The 24713-nt window shown below is 39.1% G+C and overlaps 1 long non-coding RNA gene and 1 other non-coding gene across 2 annotated transcripts in view; one reads left to right on the forward strand and one right to left on the reverse strand.

Moving 5' to 3' along the window:
- LOC141277472 (uncharacterized) overlaps positions 1-24713 on the forward strand; it is a 150963-nt gene that overhangs the window by 110060 nt on the left and 16190 nt on the right. The window contains exon 3 of the long non-coding RNA XR_012328912.1: positions 14324-14461. This is a non-coding gene — a long non-coding RNA (uncharacterized lncRNA). The remainder of the gene's footprint in view (positions 1-14323; positions 14462-24713) is intronic.
- LOC117310069 (U6 spliceosomal RNA) lies at positions 10416-10522 on the reverse strand. The gene has a single exon (XR_004524327.1). It is a non-coding gene; the product is annotated as a U6 spliceosomal RNA (small nuclear RNA).

Consider the following 24713-nt stretch of genomic DNA (forward strand, 5'->3'; position numbering starts at 1 on the left):
GAAGGACGGCTTTGCTGCTGAGGATTTTCTTGTTTGGCTTTTTTTTTTTTTTTTTTCTTTCAGCACTTCAAATTCTGTATTAGATAAATTGAAGATCTCCATGTCTTTGGGGTCAGTTACTGGAAAATTTTTTTTTCCTTTGTTGGTGTCACGTTTCATTGACTTTTCTTGTTTCTTGAAGTCTGGCATTGCTGTCTTCACATTGCAAATAGCAATCGTCTCTTCTGGTCTTTACTGCCTGACTTCAGGAGAGAAATACCTTTCATCAACCCCGTTAGTGATTCCAAGGCCTTCTCAGTCCTTCTGTGGACACACCTGCTCGTACTTCTTGCTCCCTCTTGTGGCAGAATCCTTAAGTTTGTATGCTCTCTCTCTCCATCCTGTGGAGCCTGGTCCTGTGCTGGACAACCTCCCTTTTGCTTCCCCAAGGGTGGTCTCTCCCGGGACCACCGAGTCAGGCCAGCTTTCTGCGCATGCTCAGCTGGTGTGGGATGCAAAGCCCACTGGGGCCACCCTTGGGAGCGCACACAGGGAGAGCGGCCACCGGGTGGAGGGGTGTGTGGGCGAGGCCTGTGAAGCGCTAGCGGTGCCCCTGGGCCTACACAGGTGAAGTGTCCCCAGTGGCTCTTGGCCGGGCCTCCCAGTGGAGTCCCTGACATGGTTAGTAGGATCCCTGTCCTCTTAATACGTTCCACTCTGAGCCGCAGCTGCTCTTCTCCCAGCTGACATGGCTCCCCAGTTGTGTAGCTCATGACTCAGTACCCTGACGAAGTGAGAGAGAAATGGGTTTCTTTGGCAGCATCCTGCACAGCTGGGGAGAATGGGCGTGCGCTCACAGGCTCTCACTTTTCCCCACGTGAGAAACCATGGGCCCAGAAGTCCCCTCCTGGCACTGAGCTTTGCCGCCTGTGGGTAGGAATGAGGCTGTGGAGTCTAACTGTGCCTCTTAGTCTCTCCAATGCAGCCTGTCTGGATTTTTAAAATTTTTTTCCCTTAACATTGTGGTGGAACGTCTCAGCTGGACTCCTGGACATCCACAGAGGCTCTTTGGTCCGTGGGTGATTGTCTAATTCAGGGTTCTCCCAGGGTGCTTGGGCCACAGCTGAGGAGCTGGAGGGCGTTCATGGGCCACATCTAGGTCCACGCTGGAACTGAGGTTTGTGTGCCCTTCACCCACAGCACACGTGGGTGAGAATCCTCCCGGTTACCCTGGTGTGTGGTGCTGTAGTGAGTCCTCAGAAGTATAGAGCTGTTTCCAGATCTGTAGTCAAGACCGTGGACACTGACTCCACCACCTGGGTGCTGCTGGGTGCCTTTCCCAAATGGCTCTCCTCCTGCTTGGACTGCACCAATTTCCTATGTGGTTCCCACAAAGGCTCTTTTGTCCATGGATGGATGCCAGATTTTTGTTGGTTGAGGGGGGACATCTTTTTCAGTTGTTTCGTTGACATCTCTCCCCTAATACGTCATTTTTATGTACTGTGTTTGTGAAATGACTATTTAATAAGTATTGCTATTATATTAATGGGAAGCCATGTAATCAATTTAGTATATAAAGATAAAGTAATGTAACCTCAAAATCAGAGATTTTTAAATTCTAAACTGTGATTATTTCCACAATTTGAGTTCATATTTTTGATGCTTCACTGTAAATTATTGCTGAGTAACACTACATAGATTTAAAGCCAGAAGCCATAAGTTTATTTTGTAAATTGGTGTCCTTATGAAGTTTTCTCCAAAACTCTTCAATAACATATTGAAATGGACAGAAAGTGCTCAATGACTATTTTTAATGTATGTGTGAATGAATGAAAAATTAAATGGATGAATGGATCCCTAGGATCTGTCTTGGGAGGTAAAAGACTAAGGGTAACTAAGTTGAATTTCTCCTATTTTGACAAAGGCTAACTAAACAACTGGTATATTGCCAGAAAGTAATTTAAACTAAGGTCATGCTGCAACAAGCATCTGTTTTATAAACAAACAAAAATATCTTGTTCAGATGGCTAAGAGGTTATCTTCAGTTCAGAAATGACCAGTCTTTGGTGAAATACTTCTAATTAATCTAATTGATTAATTAAATCCATGCTTGAGGGACATTTTTCAACCAAATCCTCCGAATTGCTTATCACTGGGTGTGATTCACATTCTGCTTTATCTTTGAGTGTCTTCTTGAGCTCCTTAAAGATAGCCAAAGAGAGAGGAAAAAGTATTTTAGAAACCCTTTAGAATGGACTTCAGTCAATGGTAGAACAACAGCTGGTAAGTCACAGCACTTTGTAGAATAGAATGCAGATTTTTTATTTTTTTATTTTTTTGGTCAGGGAACATAGTGCCTCATTCATATATAATTAAGAAAGACCTTTTGATCGTCCTAGCTGTCCCTGTAACTCTCTTTTGTGTGTTTGTCCCACTCTTGCTATTCATCTCATGTACTCTCTTTTACATCCTCAAAAATACCTTCTCCCTTTCCATATTCTCATCATATATTTTTCAAATTAGCAATTTATATTTTTGAAATTGAAAATAAACACTTGGTAAATAGTATATCATGTTAGAACTATTGCATTCAAATACACCACTGGAATGTAGTTACTAAAGCTCTCTTTGCAACTGGAAATTGAGGTGATTTTTGTTTTTTTAATAATTTATTTATTTATTTTTGGCCGCGTTGGGTCTTCATCGGTGTGTGGGCTTTCTCTAGTTGTGGCGAGCTGGGGCTACTCTTCGTTGTGGTGCGCGGGCTTCTCATTGCGGTGGCTTCTCTTGTTGCAGAGCACAGGCTCTAGGCGCACAGGCTTCAGTAGTTGTGGCACGCAGTCTCAGTAGTTGTGGTGCACAGGCTTAGTTGCTCTGCGGCATGTGGGATCTTCCTGGGCCAGGGCTCGAACCCATGTCCCCTGCATTGGCAGGTGGATTCTTAACCACTGCGCCACCAGGGAAGTCCAACTGAGGTGATTATACATATGAATATACTTGATATGTCATTATAAGAAATATTATGTTGCTGAAAGATAGCCCAACATAGACTTTGGCTTTTTGAACATAACATAGCAGACAGTTCCTTCAATATCCAGTTTGTGAATCAAAGCACCACAGGGTCTTGCTTCTTGGACCAGTGGATAATCAGGTGTGGATTGGATTCTAATTTAATGGGCTTATCAGGAGTGGTAGTGATTTAAATGTAGTGCTTTTTATTTTAAAGTTGATTTTTACCTTGTTAGGATATTTACCGTACCAGAATTAGAATCACTATGTTTGCTTTAATTAATTGGTGGGAAAATCATCTAAAGTTTTTCTTAAAACATATATCTAGGACTTCCCTGGAGGTCCAGTGGTTAAGACTCCATGCTTCCACGGGGGGCATGGGTTCAGTCCCTGGTCAGGGAACCAAGATCCCACATGCCTCGAGGTGTGGCCAAAAAAAAAAAAAATGTATCTAAAAAGAATGTATTACTGTTACCAAGTGTCCAGCACTATGTGAGAAGTTACAGAGTATAGTAAAGAAATAGTTTCCACATCTTGATGTAGATTATAATCTAGTTGGGAAGAAAAGATGTATACCTTGAAAAATTAGAAATAAACTCCAAAATATGTATTCACCTTCTGGTTTACAGTTCAGAAGTCACAATTCCAATCCTGATCTCTAAACCATGATTCAGGCCTGTAAGTCCTGCTGACTGCAGAGTACCACTTCCATGCTGTACTCACATTCCATGATGGACATTGAAAAACTGAACAGATGACCTCCCACTCTCCTTAAAAACTCCCTTATAAACTTCCCTTTCCATTAATAATAGCAGCACTTTTTTTCAGGTGACTAGACATTTTAATTTGCTCTAACTCTTGTTTTCTTCTCTTGTCAGAAAGATTGGCATTTTTTTACTCTAAAAAAAAAAGTTTTCTCTTGTCAAATCTTATGGCCTCAGCTATCTCTCTTGTGTTTATTACACCCAAAGCCATACCTACTGAACTCAGTCACATGTAAGGCATTTAGTTCATGGCTTGGCACCTGCTAAATACTGTCCAGGTTTGGGCTGTTATTGGTATATTATCATCATCACTATTATCACTCATTATTGTTGTTATATCAGATTGCCGCAGAGCAAAGCAAATGCACGTAATCAAATCTTTTCACCTTCCTGTGTTTTTTAAAATGTAGATTAGTAGCTTTAATCCTAAAACTTATCAGTATTTTCCTCTTCATTCTCTATATTGAATTGCTATTCATTGTTTTCCAATCTCTGTCAAATCCTTGCATCCATTTTCTTCTCTCTGTGTGTACCATATTCATCTTGGTTTAAAGACTCATTTCATTTGGATTCTGCTGTAGACTCTCAGTTTTCTCTTTGCCATATAATTCATCTTATGTATGGTCACCAGGTAATTTTTTAAAGCATAGTTCCATTTATGTTACTTCTGTTCTCAAAAGCTTTCAGCAATTTCCTTGCCTACTGAAAATTGTTCACAGTCCTTAACCTGACATTGGTGTCCTTAATATTCTGCTTCTGGGTCATGTTTCTGGCTTTGTCACCTACCGTTTCCTCCTATAGTGCAGCTCATCTGAGTAGTATTTAATGCTCATTCATTCAACAAGTGTGTAGCAAAGACTTCGGGCAGGTTTCATCCTAAGCGTCCTAACACAGCGTGAGTCAAAAAGACTCAAGATCGCTGCTCCGTGACACACATCGCTTTGCTCACGCCACCTCTGCTTCCACCTCTGAGACATTTTTGTTCTCATTTATCCACATCTTATTTATCTGATATGAAATAGATATTTTGCCTTCTTACAAAGAATTCTGGTCATTGTGACTGAAAGCTCCCTTTTTCTTTTTCGTGTCCACTGTATTATATCTTTTTCACCACACAGCATTTTCACTCTTGGTCTGCCTTCCATTCAGTGCATGAAGATTCCCTGAGCCCTAGGACAAGCAATGTTGAAGCTTGAATAGTCTTTCTAAATCTGGGGGCTACTCTCTTTAACCACATGCACCTTTCACAACTTTACAACTTGTATGTGGAACCAGCTAGTACTGAGTCTGCTGTTACAGAAACTTATTGTTGTAAGATTAAGTGTAGAGCTGCTGACAACCACAGACACAAGCTGGTATAAGTGGACACTCTATACCATTATATGTTTTCTATGAATTCTGAAGTTTTTCCTCACTTAAATCTCTTCAAATAGAAGACTGCAAAAGGGCTGTAAAGAGGTAAAGATCAGCAGTTGCCCAAAATTTTAAGCCAAGGAAAGTATATTGTTTGAAATATCCATATAATTGAAGGAAAAGTGGTATTTTAGCTTGGCTTATCTGTGTGATAGATCTCACTGTCCACTTCATGGAATATGTGCAGACACAGCTTAGTTGCAACCCTGTCTTAACCGCTCATCCTTTTTATAATTTCAGCAGCACAAATATACTTTTTCTTTATTCGCTCTCATATCATATTACCACATAGTCACCAATTTGCTGAAGAAGTAGTTTCAGAAGAATCCTGATTTGCAGAAAACAGGTTTCCTCAGGTCAGGGTTGTGTATGTCCTAAAGTAAAACTAAAATCCTTTTCAATGATTAAACTCAGTGGAGCTGAGTGTACAGTTCAGAGAACTTTAATAGCCGTTTCTTGGTGAATGTAGAGCACCTCCTTCTGATTAAGTTTATATATAACCTGGCAAGGAGGCGAGAAGCCCTGCCTCATCTTCATTTACTGTCCACAGCGACTTAAAAGCAAAACAAAGAAGCCATAGGTATTGCTGTTGGAAAATTCTGCCTGTAAATATTGTTATATTTGAAATTATGTATAGATAATTCATTGGAACAAGCTAGTCCAATAATATTTTCTTGTTAACTAAAGTTATCAATAGTAAGATGAGCCAATTATGATGGCCAATTGTAATTTAAAATTGATCACTGATTCCTTTTTCAACATGTGTGATTTGTCCAGGGTAGAGGTATATCTGTAGTACTTAAGTGTGCATTCCCTGAAGGCAGATAGTGGATTTGAGTCCAGTCTCTAAGATTTCCTCCTTGTGTAGCCTTAGATGGTTCATTCACTTATCCTTTTTCTAAGTCTTCCCTCTCTCCAGAGTAAAATAGGGATAGTAATTTTACTTATCTCAGAGTAAGTACTCTATAAATTCTAGCTCATATCATTTATTAAGGAGGCATTAGCTATATTGAAGGAATGATGATATCTTTCAGCATTCTTTGTGACTTTTATATACAACTGCTGATTTACTGCATCTTTTTGAATCAAAATATATAACCTATTTTTACCTTATTCATCTGAGAGCAGCACCGTTTAAATATACAACTAGTGCTTCTTGTCCCAGGTAATCAGTGAACAGTAATGGTCATGCAACAATTAGAGAATATGGTTAATTACCTGACATGAGGTTTGACTTTCAATGCCAAATAGCATTTTTAGTGTATTTTTAATAGACTTTATTTTTATGAACAGTTTTAGGTTCACAGAAAAATTGAGTAGAATGTACAGAGTTCCCATAAACCCCTCTCCCACCAATAGCATTTTTATTGAAAGTTTAATTATAGACTGAGGGTTACTTGCTCTTGTGTAATACAACATCTATTTTTAAAATTTTCTAATAGATGTTATCATATATGTCCTAGTTGAAAACATAAAAAATAATTATAGTATTAATTGAAGGAATCGATTCAGCGTATTTGTATTTCAGAGCAGTAAGAAATATTCATGAAACCTACAGAAAATCTGAATCATCAGAAAAACTAGTTTTAAATTTTTGTGTATGTTGATGATACTCTGTTTATCAATGTACCTGTGAACATAAATGAAAATTTTGGATCAGATGACGCAGTATCCATTTCTATAATCTATGAGTTCTGGGATAGGTTAGAATACAAATTGTGACTCATTATAAAACAATTTTCACTTTTCATGGAAAAAGTGAATCAGCATCTCTTGTAGAATGTATTTGATTAAGGGGAAAGTATTTTACAAATGAGGGAAAAAAAACCCAAAACACTGACTGGCTATACAAATGTATTCACATGTTAGCACAAGCAAAAATTCTCAATTAACCAACACATCTCTTCAGTCCCACTAGACATTCCTCCCAGGACAAGCTCTTGCCTTTTAGACTACCAGTGATTGCTACCAGCTTTAGTGAGATCAAAAGGGCTGAAACTTAAACTAGCCATTCCGTCTTGTTTCTAAAAACACAGCTCAACTTCCGATTCTCTGCTCTATAACAAAAGCACCCACCCTTTCCCTTGGGATCATACTACTGTGTTGGGGCCAACTCCCACGTCCCCCCTGTTCTCCTGTTAGCCTCTATGCAAACAGTTTCAGACTTTCAGCAGCATAAGTCTTAGTGGCAATGTTTTGTGAACTTCAGTACCCAGTCCCTCATGAAATTTGGTTTGAATCTGTCAGTGGATATTAGGATGGATTTCATATTTAGAACCAGCACAACCACTGGTTACAAAAATTTTCCAGAGTGAGGCTTTTTAAAAGAATGTTTGAGAATTTCCAAGTAGAATTATTTGTTTTCTTTCCCTTTTATGGCTTTTGGCAGGGGAACTGCATAGTTTTAAAATATATATATTTTTCTAATTTTATTATTTTGAGGTCCTTCAGTATGATCTGTATGACTCTAGCTTTTGTGCATTAATTTTGATTTTTCTTGTGGCACTAATACATGGTTTTGTGTGTGTGTGTGTATAATATTATCCCAGAAAAGAGAAAAAATTAGTTTCACACAGAGATAGTGTGTACATGCACACACACACACACACACACACACACACACAGCTTGTATAATCATTATGAAGAATAAGCAGGACTTTAGGGTGCAGTCAGAAAGTGAACTTATTCCTTCCTCCCACTACACTATTTCTTTAAATCTCTTCAATCAACCATTTTTCTTCTGTCCCTTGAATATTCATTCACATGACTTTTCTGATTATTCACATATACCAAAGATGTACCCCAGTCACTTTTAGATAGAAAGTCTCATTTCAGTAACTGTGGAATCCAGTCCAGTGTAGAAATCAGTGCTGCAAATTCATACCAAATGAAAGCTTCTCATCTCTACCAGCTTGTTTTGCTTCAGACCTGAAGCTGATGGTAGGATGAGAAAGGCATATCCATTCCTTAATTTTCCCAATGGGCCCTTTTACCCTCTTACCCACTCACAGAGCAGAATTAGAAGGAATGGAGAGGAGAAAGGAGGGTGAGAAGCAGGGAAGTTCTTACTGCTTGGCTTTTACGGGACCTGGTGTGAGTTTATTCTGGCTGTGCAGATTTAAAGCTCTCTCCCATGGTTATTTTCATGGGTTTCATGCATAGTCCCCTCTTGACCCTCTGAACACAGGTCCTTCAACTCAGAACCTTGCCTGTCGTTCTGTTGGCTGCACTGCAGTTTCTGCATCAGAAAGTTCATTTCCAGTTTCTTTCTGCTGAGAACGTCTCATTTTTGCAGAATCTCTTTTGGGCAGGAAACTGGACAAGCTAGTGTAGCTACACAGGTTCCACATCTAGGTGCTGGGGGATAGATAGACAACTTTAACTGCACTCATGAGTAGTACCATTCCTCCTCAAGCTTGTCTTCCAGAGGCTACTATAGTTAGTCTCATGCTTTTAGACTGTTCCTTAAGTATAAGTCACCAGCTCTTAGTGTCACATCAGCTTTAGGAAACACATATTGTGTGCTCTCCAACAGGGCTTATTTATTGAGGTCCCTTTATTAAGCTAAGAGGAGAGGAAAGCAACCCTGACAACTTTCCAAAGAAATACTCTAATTTTCAACTCATAGCCTCTTCAACTTTAATGTATTTTCAAATTCGAGAAAGGGTTATAAAACCAGTTGCCAACAAGGTCTTCTTCAAGCACTCTCAAGCACTCTGTGGGCAGCTAGCACCTTCCTTTGGGTTGTGGGGAGTAATTCGCTGCTGTTGTTTTGGGGCTTCAGTGGAAAACGAGACAGAAAATTTCATTTAAATATTCTGTTACAATGGTGTCATTCACTTCCTTTTCTGTCTTATTTACTTTTTCCTACTCCATCTGTTAATTTCTAAGAGAGTCTAACTTTGCTCATGATTTTATATATATATATATATAATATGTAATATATATACTTGTATTTTCTATTTCAAATATCAGCAAAATGGTAATCACATAACCTATGTGTTACCATTTCTGTACATAATTACATGCCATTACTTTGTTAGTTGTTTGAATAAATGTATCTTAAATCTCTTTAATTAAACCCCAAGCTCTTTGAAGCAGAAACCTTGTCTTGTGTGACACTTGTGCTATAAAAATTTGGAGGAAAAATAAATTGAGTGAATCATTCTTTCATAAAACTATTATGGAATAAAAATATTGTAGCTTAATGAAAACAACATTCACTTGGAGTTACTACGCTGGAGTTTGACCTCCAAATAGAGCTGTTCGATTAACATCAATTAGGTCTGTGGGTTTTGGCAAGTCACCTTCTTCTCTAGACCGTAATCTCATTTTTAAATGAGGCGATTTGCTCAGAATATCTCTAAAGTTTCCTCACTTTTAAAATTATGTTACTTTTGAAAAATAAAGTCTGTTTCAGAAAAAAAAAGAATATCTCAAAATCCAAATTTGCTCAAATAAAAAAGGGAATAAGTTAAAGCATCATTTCAAGTCTTATTCATAAAAACTTCTAATAAATTTATTTCCTTTTTTATATTTGAGTGTGTTTTCCATATGTTTGAATTTACTGTGTACAGGTTAGATTGTGAGATGATTCATCCCTGGGACAATTCAGTGTCTTAAGGTGTGGTCTTGATAATCGGCCTATTGAAATTTGACTCTTAGTAACATGTGTCAAGTAAATACTTTCATAATATGATTTGTAAATTCCAAATAATTAATATTAGATGAATACAGCAAAAAGCTCTTAGAAATAAATCACATTGGACCACTTTTAAGAAATACTCTTAAATCAACTTCAGACATGAGTTCTTATAGCTTAGCCACCAAAATAATAAGCACTTTATCAAACCTCTCTTTTCATAATTTGCACTCTTCTAAGAATTATTGGCCTCTAGCAACATTCTCAAAGAGCTACCAGGCAGGCTATTAAAATGCAAACTATGGCAAATGTGCTCAGAATATAAAACAAATCGTCACTGTTTGTTTACATCCATTTGCACAATGCATTTATTTTATTTTATAAATAACTGATAGATTAGTGGAAAGAATACTTAACCTGTCATGATTCTGAAGAAAAGGGAAGTGTACCTTTAATAATCTCAGAGGAAAATATTTCCTGGAGATTGTGAGTATCTAACATATTGTGCTATCAAAAGAAATGATTTTATTTTACATTCTTTTTTCTTTAACATCTTTATTGGAGTATAATTGCTTTACAATGGTGTGTTAGTTTCTGCTTTATAACCAAAAAATATGGAATGCTTCACGAATTTGCGTGTCATCCTTGTGCAGGGGCCATGCTAATCTTCTCTGTATCGTTCCAGTTTTAGTATATGTGCTGCTGAAGCGAGCACTTATTGTACATTCTTATTTGACATTTATTTGGGGTTTATTCAAGAATTCTTTGAAAAACTGCTGGCATATTTGGACCTTTAAATACATTTAAGTAATGTTTGAAGTGATCGTTGTAGGAAATAGTTCGTGTTTTAGATCCAGTTGGGATCAGGGAAGGTTTTCCTGAGGGGAAGACATGAGAACAGAAACTCAAAAGAAGTAAAGGAGTTTTCATGTGGACATTCAGGAGAAAAGCATTCTTGACCTCTGCATGAGAAAAAGGTGTGGGGAGACTCTGAAGTGGGTCTGTGTCACGTGAACTCAAGTAACAGCAAGGAGACCAGTGTCACAGGGGCAGAGGAGCAGAGGAGAAATTTGAAGAGATAGCCAGAGGCCACATTTTTAAAGTTTTGAGGGCATGGTTAGATTTGGATGAACAATGAGAGGCCACTGGAGAACTTTAAGGAAAGGAGTGACAAGGCCCCTTTTGCTGGTATAGGGAATGAAGGGTAAGAGCAGGGAGTGATATTAGGGTCGAGTACCCATGAAGCATTTGTGTCAGCTGGGGGCTTCTGAGACACAAATGCCAAGCAGGATTAGGTGTTGCAAGACCTAGCTAAATAACTGTGAAGGATTAAAGGACAGGGAGCAAGGTAGGCAGGGAGAGCCTTCAGACAGCAATGCAAATGGAGACCTATGAAAGGAGAGCGAAGATCAGACTGCAGCATGGGTGTGAGGAAGTATTGGCCAGCCCAGTGGGGGTCCCTTAGTAAAAGTTGCTCTTTAGAGGAATCCTATTTCGAGCAAGAGTGAACCTGTTCTAGTTCCCCTTGCCCTGCTACTGAGCCAGTCGTTGGAAGAGCCCGGGGAAGAGTGGCCTTGGAGACAGAAAAGCGTGGCAGCTGGTAGCTGTCAATCACTGTGCTCCTTGAAGGGATATCTGATCAGGGCACCTTCATGGCCACCACAGTGTGGGTGGTTTGGATTAGTGGTAGTTGTGGAGGTGGTGAGATTTGGTTAGAGTTCTAACATATTTTGAGGAAAGCAACAATAAAATTTACTAAAGGATAGGATGCAAGGTGTAAGAAAATTTTTGACTTGAGGTATTGGACAAATTATGACAGTTCTTGAAATAGAAAATATTTGGAAGAAATGGGTTATAAAGTCAGGGAACTAGCAGGATGGTGGGGAAAGAAAACAGTTTTTTGTTTGTTTGTTTTTTGCGGTACGCGGGCCTCTCACTGTTGTGGCCTCTCCCGTTGCGGAGCACAGTCTTCGGACGCGCAGGCTCAGCGGCCATGGCTCACGGGCCCAGCCGCTCCGCGGCATGTGGGATCTTCCTGGGCCGGGTCACGAACCCGTGCCCCCTACATCGGCAGGCGGACTCTCAACCACTGCGCCACCAGGGAAGCCCAAGAAAACAGTTTTGTACGTGTTAAACCTGAGATGATTAATAAGCATTCAAGTAGATTCGTTAAAATAGGTAGCTGGATAAACTTCACAGGGCTGTGGGTATTAATTTAGGAACCATAGGTGGGTAAATGGCTTATAGAGTTATAAAGGTTTTCTAGACGGTGAGCACAGCTGGAGAAGAGAAAATGGTAATTCATGAGTCCTGGGTGCTTTACAAGATCTAGAAACTGGAATAAGGAAAAGGATCTAGCAAGATAGCAGAAAGAGCCAGGTTGGAGTAATAAGTAGTATATATAAGAAGTGAGGCTCTGACTCAGAGATCGAGCCATGCAGATGAAGAGGAAAGGACAGATTTGAGAAATATCCATCCAGGATAGTCAAGTAAAGGAAAGACTTCAAGAAGGAGGGAATGGTCAGTTGTTTTAAATACTGAGGAGAGGCTGAAAGGATGATGACCTCTAATGAATCAGTGGGTTTAGCTCTATGGAGGTCAGTGATGACACTGACAAAAGTGGTTCAGTGGAACGTTGGATGAAAGCCTTATTGACAAGAATATAAGAGAGAATGAGAAGAAGGAAGTGGAGACAGTGAGCATAGAAACTGTTTTGAGGAAATCTGCTATAACAGGGAATCAGAAATGGGAAATTGGGATTGTCCTGCCAAGGGAGAGGTTTTTGTTTTAAGATGGGTGATATTATGGCCTGTTTAGATGCTTTTAGGAATGATCTATTAGAGCATATTTTATGGTCCAGAAGAAAAAAGGGGAAAACTACCTGAGCAGGATTCTTGAATATTTGAGAGGGATCCAGAACATAAGTGAGACCGGTTTGGCCTTGGAAACAACAAAGGTCATTCATCTATTTTAAGCAAAGTGTACAGGTCAGATGCAGTTAAACTGATTTATTTGGTGTTAGAAGTTTGTAGAAGTTCTCTTCTGAGTGCTTTTAAATTTCTCAGTGACATAAGGATCAAAGTCATTATTAGAGAAAGAGCTGTAAAGTAGGCATGTTGGAGGTTTGAGGAAGAAAGGTATGAAAGTCATTTAGGAGGGAAGGACAGTAATTTTGATAAATAAATTTAATACTGTTGTTGGGCAGTCCTGGGTATCCTCTTGATGTTTATTTCCTCACATTTAATGTGAGACCAGACAGCGTATGTAGTGTTTTTCTCCATTCATTTCCAGTTACTTGGATGTTGACAAGTAATTGGCATAGGTTGTATTTAATTATTGTTGTGGTTTTGCTAAGCATATATGACATAGGAAAAGGGGCAAGGAAATTGAGAGTAAAGTAAAGTAAAATATTAGGGGAAGAGAAAGATAATTAATCATAACAATAAAGTAAAACCAAAGATGTTTCTTGCACATTCTCTTTTTATCCTCTAGAGAAAAGGGGCAAGGAAATTGAGAGTAAAGTAAGGGAGTAATTATGATGGGTATGAGATTTAAGCTGGGTTGTGAAAGAATTGAGAGCATGAGGATAGGATAAATGGAATGTGGGTTTGCAGATTCAAAATATTAAAATGGGGGTGGGGATGGAAAGTGAGACAGACAGCAAGAAATTGTTCAGGGAGTGGGATTCTTCCTATTAAGATCATGGAGGAGATGGAGTGAGTTTGGGGTATGCAAAACGTCTAGGAAATGATCGTGGAAGGTAACGTGGAAGGCTAGAGTAGTGGAATAAAGGAGGACAAAAACCGAGTGTCCTGGATATTGATAAGATTGTCTACATGGATAGAGAAATCACCAAGAAGAGTGCTAGTGAGAAAAATAGCAGGCCAGTGGCTAAAATTATCTATGATTAAGAGGATTATAAAAGACTGAGGAGTGTGACAGAAGTTCTAGTCTCAGGTCATGAGCTTGAAGGAATCAGAGCTTTTAAACAGGGACCAGGGAAAATGGTCTTGAAAGGTCCCCAACAGTGCATAGGATGTCAGAGGGAAAAGCACTCATCTGTTGAGGGTGTATTGGTTTCCTAGAACTACTGTAGCACATTACCACCAACTAAGTGGCTTAAAACAACAGAGGTTTATTCTCGCACAATTCTTGAGGCCTGAGGTCTGAAATCAGTATCAAGGACAAAATCAAGGTGTGAGTACGGCCATACTCCCTCCAGTGGCTCAGGGGAGAATCTGTTTCTTGCCTCTTCCAGCTTCTGGTGACTTCCAGCATTCCTTGGCTTGTGGCCACATCCCTCGAATCCTTGAGGTCATCATTCTGATCTCTGTATGCCCCATCTTCATACTGTCTTCTCTGTGTGTGGTAAAATTTCCCTCTGTCTCCCTCTTAAAAAGACATACGTGATTGCACTTAGGGCCCATCTGGAGAATTCAGTATAATTGCCCCATCTCAAAAATTTTAACTTAACAACATCTGCAAAGACATTTTTCCCCTCTTTTTCCCTCTGTAGGTTATGTTCACCTGTAAAGGAAGATGAACAGTCACCTAAAATGTGTCTGCAGTGTCCAAGACTGATGACGCCACACGCAAACCAAGAGGATATGAAAAGATCCACTATTTATGCAGTTGAAGTTTCTGAGAAGGGCAGGTAGGACTCTCAAGTAGGTCTGAAATGGCCTGAAAAGCAAGGGAAGGAGACAGGCCTGAGTTTCTCTTGTGGTTAGGGGGTGGGGCCAGGGTTGAGTGAAAATTTCTGTGTGCAAGAAGGAGATCATGCGATGTGACTTTCCCACCAACGCCAACAGAGGGAGCGTTCATTCTGCCTTATCAGATTTTCCAGGTGTGGGTACAAGTGAAGAATGAGGGGTGATGCTTGATAACTGTCAGCAGTCAAGCATCCAGAAATGAGGTCAGACTCCTTGTTACCATGCCAGGTAGCATTCCCAGGTTCCAGAGATTAGGGTGTAGATGTGGTGTAGGGGTCGGGGGAGGGGCATGGGTTATGCTACATAAACATTGTACTCTAGTGACGATCTAGATTCAGGTACAATCAGAAATTGAAGGAAATGTTACAGAAGTTAATCCTATAGGAGGTTTTTAATGAGCCGAAATCAATTTGCCTATTCTGTCGGTTTTGTTCATTGCTTTGTTCCCAACTTCGACAACAGTTCCTGGAATATAGTTGGCATTCAATACATATTTTCTGAATGAATGAATGGATGAAAAATGGACATCATTTCTGATAAACAGAAATCGTTAGAAAATAACAGCAGAAGGTTGGACTTAAAGTTTAGGCATTTTCACAAAGTACATACACATTATTATTTTTTAAATGTTGTATAGTGGAAGGAAGAAAGTTTGGAGCTGGCGTATTACTTTGTGGAATTGGGTTATATTCTCACCCATATACTGATCCAAGGAATGAACTCTGATGACCAGATCGAGAATTCTGAGGCAGAACACCCTGCTTCTACCTGACATAGCTGTGTTTTGTTTATCTTACCATTTTCTGTCCTCAAGTCTCCACACAGATGGTCTTCTGGCCAACTACTGTGTTGTAGATTGCTGCTCTGGCTTCCTAACCACCGAACACTTAATAGATAAGAATCACAAACAAAAAGTCTCCCCAGCTGTAGTGCGGAAAGGAAAGCTGATTTTAAAAAGCAATTAAGACATTACGTGAAAGACACACACACACACCACCACCACCACCACCACCACCACCACCACCACCACCACCACCACCCCCACCCCCACCACCACCACCACCACCACCACCACCACCCCCCCCCCGAGATATAATATCACAGGGGCTCTAGCTAGAAGGTATTGGACCCCTGAAAGGTTAGGGGAAGAGAAAGATAATTAATCATAACAATAAAGTAAAACCAAAGATGTTTCTTGCACATTCTCTTTTTATCTTCTAGAGATTAATTACAACAAAATAAAGCCCCTGTGTCTTCATGTTTTCTCACAGTGGGCAGCCATTTGCCAAATGACTCATTTCCAAGGTGTTCCACTTTATTTCTTTCCTCTTCAGAAACATCCAGGAAATGATGGCTCAATTGCCCTTAGCCAGTCTTTTTAGCCATTCCTATGCCTTGTGAGATAGCCCATCTTGAATTCTTCTTGTTCAGTGGCTGCTAAACAAAAAAGTAAGCTAGGGAACAAACATGTCATCTCAGCTGTCCTTCCCCATGCATTCAGGGATATAAGCAGTTCATTTCATCATACAGGGTGGGTGCGTTGCCAATGAGAAGGTGTCCATTACCTCTGTCTTGTTCTTCTGTCCTGCACATCATGATACCATTATTTGACTCCTTTAAATCTGATGAAAGGAGGAAGTCTGAGAGACTTGTATAGAGGCTTCAGTTCTATTGCTTGGCATGATACACGGTGATAGTTTCGGTTTTTGTCCTCCTGTCAGTGTGTCAGTATCTTCCTCAGGTGAGTGACTTAGCCTCCAGGGCAGGCCCCGGACCTTGGCCAGAGTTTCTAGAGAGAAATCTGCTCTAGGGCTTGCTCACGGGCTCAGAGAATCTTTCAGAGCCTTCAAGGTTTCAGTTTTCTTTAGTCCTGTTCTGCCCTCTCTTAGTTCCACATGATTCTGTATCTTCCTGGTTTGCATTATTGGTTTTCCCTTTTCATTTTGTCCTGCTCTGGGCTTTCTATTTGTGACAGCATGGGGTTGTCTGAGCCCCAGCGCTGAGTCTTACATCCTGATCCCTTTATATGTTTGGCATTGTGAATCCCTGGGGTGAAACAGGGACAGTGTTTCTCTGCAACTGCAGATTGAAGAGTAGCAGTCATGAGGGAAACGATGCCACACAGGCCCTTTCAGAGAAGGAACAGTGTTGATCCAATCACAGCATCTGAGAAGGTAACAGCCCCCGCAATGTAATCCTTTGTAGACAGTGCTTACAAATATCTACTCTTTTATTACTGTGTAGTAAAGCAAAGTCACTATGAATGGCCATTTCCCAATTTAAAATGTCTTGTTTTGCTTGGTCTTCTGTGGTACTTTGGCCACTGGTTGTGTACAAGGATTTCAGCTATTCTATTTTCAAACAACCATGGCCTTTTAGATCTAACTATCAATTTAATGGCGCCAGTGACCACCAAAACAAGGAAAATTACGCAGTAAGTCTGTCTTTCTTTCAGAAAGGGAATCATTTTGCATTCATTGTGGTACTGGGCATAGTCTTTTCCCTCAACACTTCTGTAACCATCATTTCACACAAGAGGGCGAACCAGGAATGCAAAGGCCATTTTATTTTCAGTGTCTTGCTTCAAGTAGGGAAACTTTCTATAGCATCATTTTTAGTACAGAGTGAACCAAGTAGAAAATAATAGCTTTCCAGAAAGAGAAAAAAGAGAGGAAGCCTTACGATGGTGATGAATGATGTGCCCGTGGAAAAGGAGTAGACACACAAGCACCCAGGAGCGTTTATACCTCGGAGCTGTGTGAGGCTTTCATTTGCTGGAGTTCAAAGCACTTCAGAATAGTACTTTTATGGAATAAGGAGAAAGGTAGCATGAAGGAAAAATTAAGGAAATAAAATGTTACTTGATTCAACTGTATATTTTGAGGGGAAAAATTATGATTGAATCGTACCAGTGGAAGTTTGGTTTAAAAATCCATTACCTAAGATGGATGAACATTTTCAGGGCCCCAAACTATGTGGTAGCAGGACAAAACAAAACAAAACAACTGATTGTACCAAAAAGGATGAACGCTTATATTGTTGTCATTAGTTATTAGGTGCCTTTTAACCTAGAAAGGAACTAAACTTGATTTCAAAAATAACTTCATAACAAGGTTTTAGAGACTACAAATTTGAAGTTCGAATAGGCAGAATGAAACTATTCAACTGCTCTCCCTGTAGTGTAAAAGCTCCACAGACATTTACTGCATTCCAGTCTTCTAACGGATACTCTTCTAGGTCCTAGAAATCCAAAGATAAATAAAAATATGGTACTTGACTCTGAAATGGTTCCAATGAATAGAAGTGACAGACACATAAACACATATGTGACGTATAAACAGTATTTTTCATAGCATGGGATATGTGTTGTGACAGCGATATTCATAGGTGGCTCTATGAGCAGAGAGGTGCACTTATTTCAGCCTGTCATGAGCGTTCAGAAGAGCGTTCCTAAAGGAGATGATCGTTGAATGTGGTTTTGAAGGAGACTGAGTCTGATACATGAAGACAAGTGAAAAGAGTGTTTCTGATATACGGCAATGTAAGCAAATATAAAGAAAGATGAAATAGCACAATATATAATCAAGGATTAAAAACAAGCCACTGTTACTAGTTTGTGAAGCTCATTGGGGGAGTGGTAGGAAACTGCAGCTGGAGCTTGCTTTGTATGCCATGCTAAGGAACTCAGATTTTATCCTCCTTGATGCTACTTGCCTCCAGACATTTTTGATTACACATCCATTTTAGTAAAACTTCTCTGAACAGTCACCTCTAGTATATCTACATGTATTTATAAATTTCATACATGTTCTGTTGTCTGTGTATTAGATATTAGTAATTTATTTCATTTTGTGGGATAAAATAAAAATATGTGAAGTTTCTAATATTTTCTTCTACGTCCCAATTGTCTTTTCAGTCCCCTTGAGGACAGTCATCTAGGTTGTTTACAGGTTTTTTGGGGGAGGGGGCGGGGAGGGAGTGAGGTGGTCCGATTTGCCTTTTCTGTCATTCATTCTGTCCATGTGTGGAGGATGGAGTTGTGGTAAACAGGGTTGACGAAAGGAAGGCTAATAGCCAAGGTATTACAATAGAGCAAGCAAGAGAAAGTGAGGCTCTGACTCAGAGCAGTTGTGGAGATGAAAAGAAGGTAGATGTGAGAAATATTTTGGTGTTGGAATTGACAAGTCCTGCCCATTGAATGGGGGTGAGGAGTGGGTCTGAGAGGTAAGGGTAGAGGGATGGGAGAAGGAAATGAGTAAATTTTGTTTGCGTGACCAGAAGAATATTGGTGATGTTGAATGAGACAGAGAATTCCGTGGATAAGCAGATTCAGGGGTAAGAAATTGAACTTATTTTCATAGAGATTTGTTTCCTTTCAATTTTCTCTATCCACAATCTTCCAAAATTTGTTGTTTTTCTACTAAACAACCTGTATCATTCTCCTTTCTTTCAGTGTGAATACATTGTCTTTCTCTTGCAATCCAAGAGCCTCTTTTCCAAATGCCTTCTTGTTATTTATAATACGTCTTTTATTCTAGTATTATAGATGAATTATTTTCCCTAATATATTATTTTAAGTCAGCACAGGCTCTGTTACTGTTTAGAAATAAATGACCTCATAGTTTTCGTGGCTTACTATAAATAAATTTACTTTTTGCTCATGTAATTTCACTTTATTTCATGTGCTTTTATCCCAATGTACATTTCAAAGTGGGTCCCAGACCAAAATGACCATTCAAGTGCAAGTGATTTATTTTATAGGTGATCCCAAGAGAATAAGAAAGTGAGACAGGGAAGAATAAAAAAGCCACAGAGCCTCCATTTTCAAGCGAGTTATCACTATGGACAACTGGAGTTTAATCTTCCTGTGGAACTCTAGATGCCAGAGTGAAATATGCACCTGAGTACTCCCACCCAAGTCTCGAGGGAGTTGTGATAATCATAAATCAATTTCCATCAGCCATTGGTTGAGGCTGCACGGTTGCACATATTCTCCAGTATTTTAGGTCTAGAGGGAAAGTGGCCAGAATAGCTTCAGAGTCAGAGAAAAGCCTGCACGGAAAAAATTCATGTGCTGGCATTTGTAAGTCGGAGAGGACTACGTTGATGTGGTGAGGGTAAAGGGATATGGAGATAAACCCACTAAATCCATCAAGGAGTAAGCAAGAAGTGAACAAAGAAATAGGAAAAAACACTGTTGAGATAATTTAATAATTTTATTTTACCACTATTTCCTCCAAAATTTGGCTAACGCCTCCTTCTGTCATCTACTTGTGATAGCTAATGTGGAAATTTTACAGCATGCATTAACTTGAATCACACATTTGTAGTTACCAGAACACATCTTACTTTTTATACCTCTGTGTTATTTCCCCATTTATCCCCAATTTCTCTGTGTATGAAATGACTCATTTGTCAAGACCTACCTTAAATGAGATTTCCCTAAACTTTAGTCAAAATCAATCACTCTGTACTGGGTGCTCTTACAGAATTTTACCCATACTTTCATTTTGTCATCTTATCACATTATATTATAATTTACAATCTGCTTCTTAAAAAATTGTGAACATCCTCAAGATATGTATCATTTCTTACTCATTTTTACCTATCCTGCAATTGTCACTCAAAGAAGGTTTGCACACATAATAAGCAAATACATAAATAGTCACAACACTTATTCCCTTGCAGTTAAGAAAGCTAATCTTCACATTCTTCAATGTACTTTTGGAAATGTCTTAATAAATATTTTTTGTAAATATAGAGCATTATTATTATATATGTTAAGGAATTTACCATTATATAGTTAACATATAAAATCACTTATTTTATCAAATGAGCATGATTTTCAGAGTTATTTAAGAGAAAATTAATTTTTTTAACTTATTTTATATTGGAGTATAGTTGATTAAAAATGTGTTAGTTTCAGGTATACAGCAAAGTGATTCAGTTATACATGTATCTATTCTTTTTCAAATTCTTTTCCCATTTAGGTTGTTACATAATATGAGCAGTTTCCTGTGTTATACCATAGGTCCTTGTTGATTATCCATTTTAAATATAGCAGTGTCTACATGTCAATCCCAAACTCCCTAACTATTCCTTCCCCCACAGTAACCATAAGTTTATTCTCTAAGTCTGTGAGTCTGTTTTGTAAATAAGTTCATTTGTATCATTTTTTTTTAGATTCCACATAAAGCGATATCATATGGTATTTCACTTTCTCTGTCTGACTTACTTCATTCAGTATGATAATCTCTAGGTCCATCCACGTTGCTGCAAATGGCACTATTTCATTCTTCTTAATGGCTGAGTAATATTCCATTGTGTCTATGTACCACATCTTCTTTATCCATTCCTCTGTCAATGGACATTTAGGTTGCTTCCATGTCTTGGATATTTGTAAACTGCTGCAATGAACATTGGGGTGCATGTATCCTTTTGGACCATGTTTTTCTCTGGATATATGCCCAGGAGTGGGATTACAGGATCATATCGTAGCTCTTTTTTTAGTTTTTTAAGCAACCTCCATACTGTTAAGAAAAAATTAAATTTTCAACCTCTAATAAATGTTACAGGATCCTTAGGAAGAAAGCATTCATGAAATTAAGCTTAAAGTTGTTATTTCTTACTGTAAAGAACAAGATTTAATAAAGAGATGTAAGGAGTAGTCACAATTTAAGAGCATCCACTTCAAATTGTAGGAAAGAGTTAACTATGCTATCATTTAACTTTTTATATGAATAGCAAAATGATAGAAATGAGAAACTTGGAATATTTGTGAAGAAAGTATAGAGAAACATTTCCCGTTTGGTATCTGTTCTGTCAAAATTTTTGGCTCTGCTCAGTAAATCTGGTGGTAAAATTCTTTTAAATTCTATCTAATTTAAAAAGCAAGGTCAGTGTTTGTGCATCAGCATTTTCTTTGCAACAATTTATTATAAGAGAAATTACACTGACAAATCTCGTGCAACACATATGTTACACAGAGCGTCCTGAAGAGTCAAGAGTTTTTTAAAGCAGTCATTGGGGCTACATTGTCATAATTAAAGTTCTTAGGCAGTTTTGCCACCATCTCAAACCACCTTCAATGTTTTCTTTCATAGTAGTATTTATCATTTATAAAAAGGAGTTTCAACCTGTCTTTTCTATACTATAGAAGGTTCATGGTCAGAATAGATTGGTCCCAGAATTACTGCAAGTGGTCTTGGGCAGCAGCAGAGCTATGCTGGGGCATGTATATATTTATTTATTTTATGTATAGCTTTACCCATCTTGAAGCAGAACTGCATGTGATGCTCTCAGGTTTGATGAATGAGGTGTGGTGCAGACAGAGGAAAGGTGATTATCTCCCAAAGCCAGACCTCTGAGGTTCATAAATTATTTGTAGAATACTTCATGTGCTGCTGCAGTGGTCAGGGCCAGTTTCTAATACGGAGAGAAGAGCTCTCTAATCACACCCTTCCCCTCAACAGAGAAAAGACTGGCAGTTAACAGAGAACTGTAGCCAAGAACAGGATAGGAGTGTGTCTGTAAGGGTAAATCTCCATTTAGGACAGGAGCTGCTTATCATTTACAGACCTTGAGAGTTTCCTGCTAGTTTCATGAAGCTACATAATAACAGCAATAGCATCTTAAATTTATCTAGTATTTTTTCCATAATATCCTGAAAATAGTTTTAATCTATTACCAGCACTTGATAGATCTTTATAACAATAAGTAGAAAAGGGTACATACTACCTCTGGGTTCCATATCAGAAAACTATTACTGTTTTTGAGGGGTCAAAAATATGTAAGTTTAAACATTTTAGTGCCAGGCCAGTAGTTGGAATTGACTAACAGCATTTTAAAATTTAGAAATACAGTCAGTGGTTATCCCTCAGTTAAGAAACTGAGACTTAAAGCACTGTGTAGTGTCCAGAGCTCGAGGGCTGCCTGGGGCACAATACAGCCTGCGGTTTATTTGGGAAGTAGAAGTTAATAATTATATCAGCTTCTTGGGTGAAAGGACCTTGTCTGTTTGACAGATGTTTAAGGACACTGACATTTATGTGACTCAGAATAAATATTCGTTGAAATGGTAAATAAACAAATGAAAGCTACCTGCATATTGCTGCTCTTCAAATATGCCCATATATTAATGACTAGCTGATTTTCTAATTAATTTAAGCTGATTTTCTCATTGATGTTCTTGAACTCACTCATAATTGAGTATTCTAAACTTTAAGAACACATATGTGTAATGTTATACACTTTATTTTTTTTTTTTGCGGTACGCGGGCCTCTCACTGCTGTGGCCTCTCCCGTTGTGGAGCACAGGCTCCGGACGCGCAGGCTTAGTGGCCATGGCTCACGGGCCCAGTTGCTCCGCGGCATGTGGGATCTTCCCGGACCGGGGCACGAACCTGTGTCCCCTGCATTGGCACGCGGACTCTCAACCACTGCACAACCAGGGAAGCCCAAACTTTTAAAACAGGGTTTAGTAAAGTAATTTGCATTTTTAATAAAAAAATGCCAGCCATAAACATTTGAATTTTTTTTCTAGAATTAGTCCATTGTCTAAAAATTTATTCACCATTAGACTGGCACAGTGATTCTCAATCAGGGGTGATTTTGCCACCCAGGAGACATTTAACAATGTCTGGACACATTTTTAGTTGTCACAACTTGGGGAAGAGGGTGTTAATGGCATTCAGTGGGTGGAGGCCAGGGATGCTGCTACACATCCTACAATGCACAGGACAGTCCCTTCAACAAAGAATCATCTAGTACAAAATGCCAGTGTTGACACTTTGTTATTTAATCTCTAGAATTCATAGCTGGTAGATTTTCATTGTGAATTGCACACTTCTTTTTCCTTTTCCTCTTCTTTTCCTTACCTCTATGCTACTTTTTCTTCCTCACTTAATAAAGGTAAGAGAATCAGTGATCCCGTACAAATTGCTCACCTTCCTTAATAGTCATATCAGAGCTCTATTTATAACACAGTGCTTACGTTCTGTTCCTGTCACATTGCCCATATTCAGCTTCTTCCACAGTTAAAGAGATTCAATGCTCATTACCAGGCCCTTGGCTACAATTTTTCATGTTAAAGCAACACGTGGTTCACCGATGTTTGTCCCATAGTAGATTTTTCAAGCAGTTCCCACGGAAACAACATTCCTTTATCTTTGAACATTCAAAACCAGTTGTTGCCTTTATACTTGAATAAAACTACCATTTGATATAAAATTCCTGGGTTGCACTTTCTTGCTATAAGAATTCCATGGGTCTCACTTCTCCTAGTGTTGAATCCTGTGACACCACTGCTTCTGTGACAACAGATTCAAGTTGACGTCAGGCTCACTAGACACAAACAAGTTTTAACCTGATACTTCATGTACCTGTCTTTATAGAAAGATACAGAACATGGGATACAAGTGGCACAGCAGCTTAATCTCAGGGGCAGGTTCAGCAGTGCCTTTTGCCCGCTCACCTTTATGGGGCATGTGCGGTTGTCACAAACAAAAGTCAAAATGCTTGGAGGTCACCTCGATACTGAGAAGCCACTGCCTTGATTTCCCACTGTCGTTTAAGTTGTTCTAGACGCAAAGGCACAGAAAGAGTGCACTGCTTGGTTCCAGTGGGCTACCTGGAACAAAGGAACGCAAGAGATGAAGAAGACGTTTCACCTTTATTTAAATCTATAATTTCCAAGTGTGCCTGTTAGCTTTGGATGTTTAAGAAACGATCCCTAAAAATGGTAGCTTAGGGCTTCCCTGGTGGCGCAGTGGTTGAGAGTCCGCCTGCCGATGCAGGGGACATGGGTTCGTGCCCTGGTCCGGGGCCCGTGAGCCATGGCCACTGAGCCTGCGCGTCCGGAGCCTGTGCTTCGCAATGGGAGAGGCCACAGCAGTGAGAGGCCCGTGTACCGCAAACAAAAAAAAAAAAATGTGTTTTGTTCCCTAATTTCTCTTTATTTTTAAGATGAAATTTATTTAAGCTGAATCCCCTTTTCCCTTGATTTTCATACTTGTTTTCTCTCTAATCCTCTTATTTCTTTCTATTCTACTTATTTCTATTTTTAATGCCTCTTACCATATTTTTAACAGTGTCCTGAGTTCTCCTGTCAGATTTTATCACTGTCTGCTTCCTCACCATCTTTTTCTTGTGCTTACATATTCTATCCTTTTTGACTTTTTTGACTCAGTGAGGTGA

Source organism: Tursiops truncatus, chromosome 21 (genome assembly GCF_011762595.2).
Source record: "Tursiops truncatus isolate mTurTru1 chromosome 21, mTurTru1.mat.Y, whole genome shotgun sequence".
NCBI lineage: Eukaryota > Metazoa > Chordata > Mammalia > Artiodactyla > Delphinidae > Tursiops > Tursiops truncatus.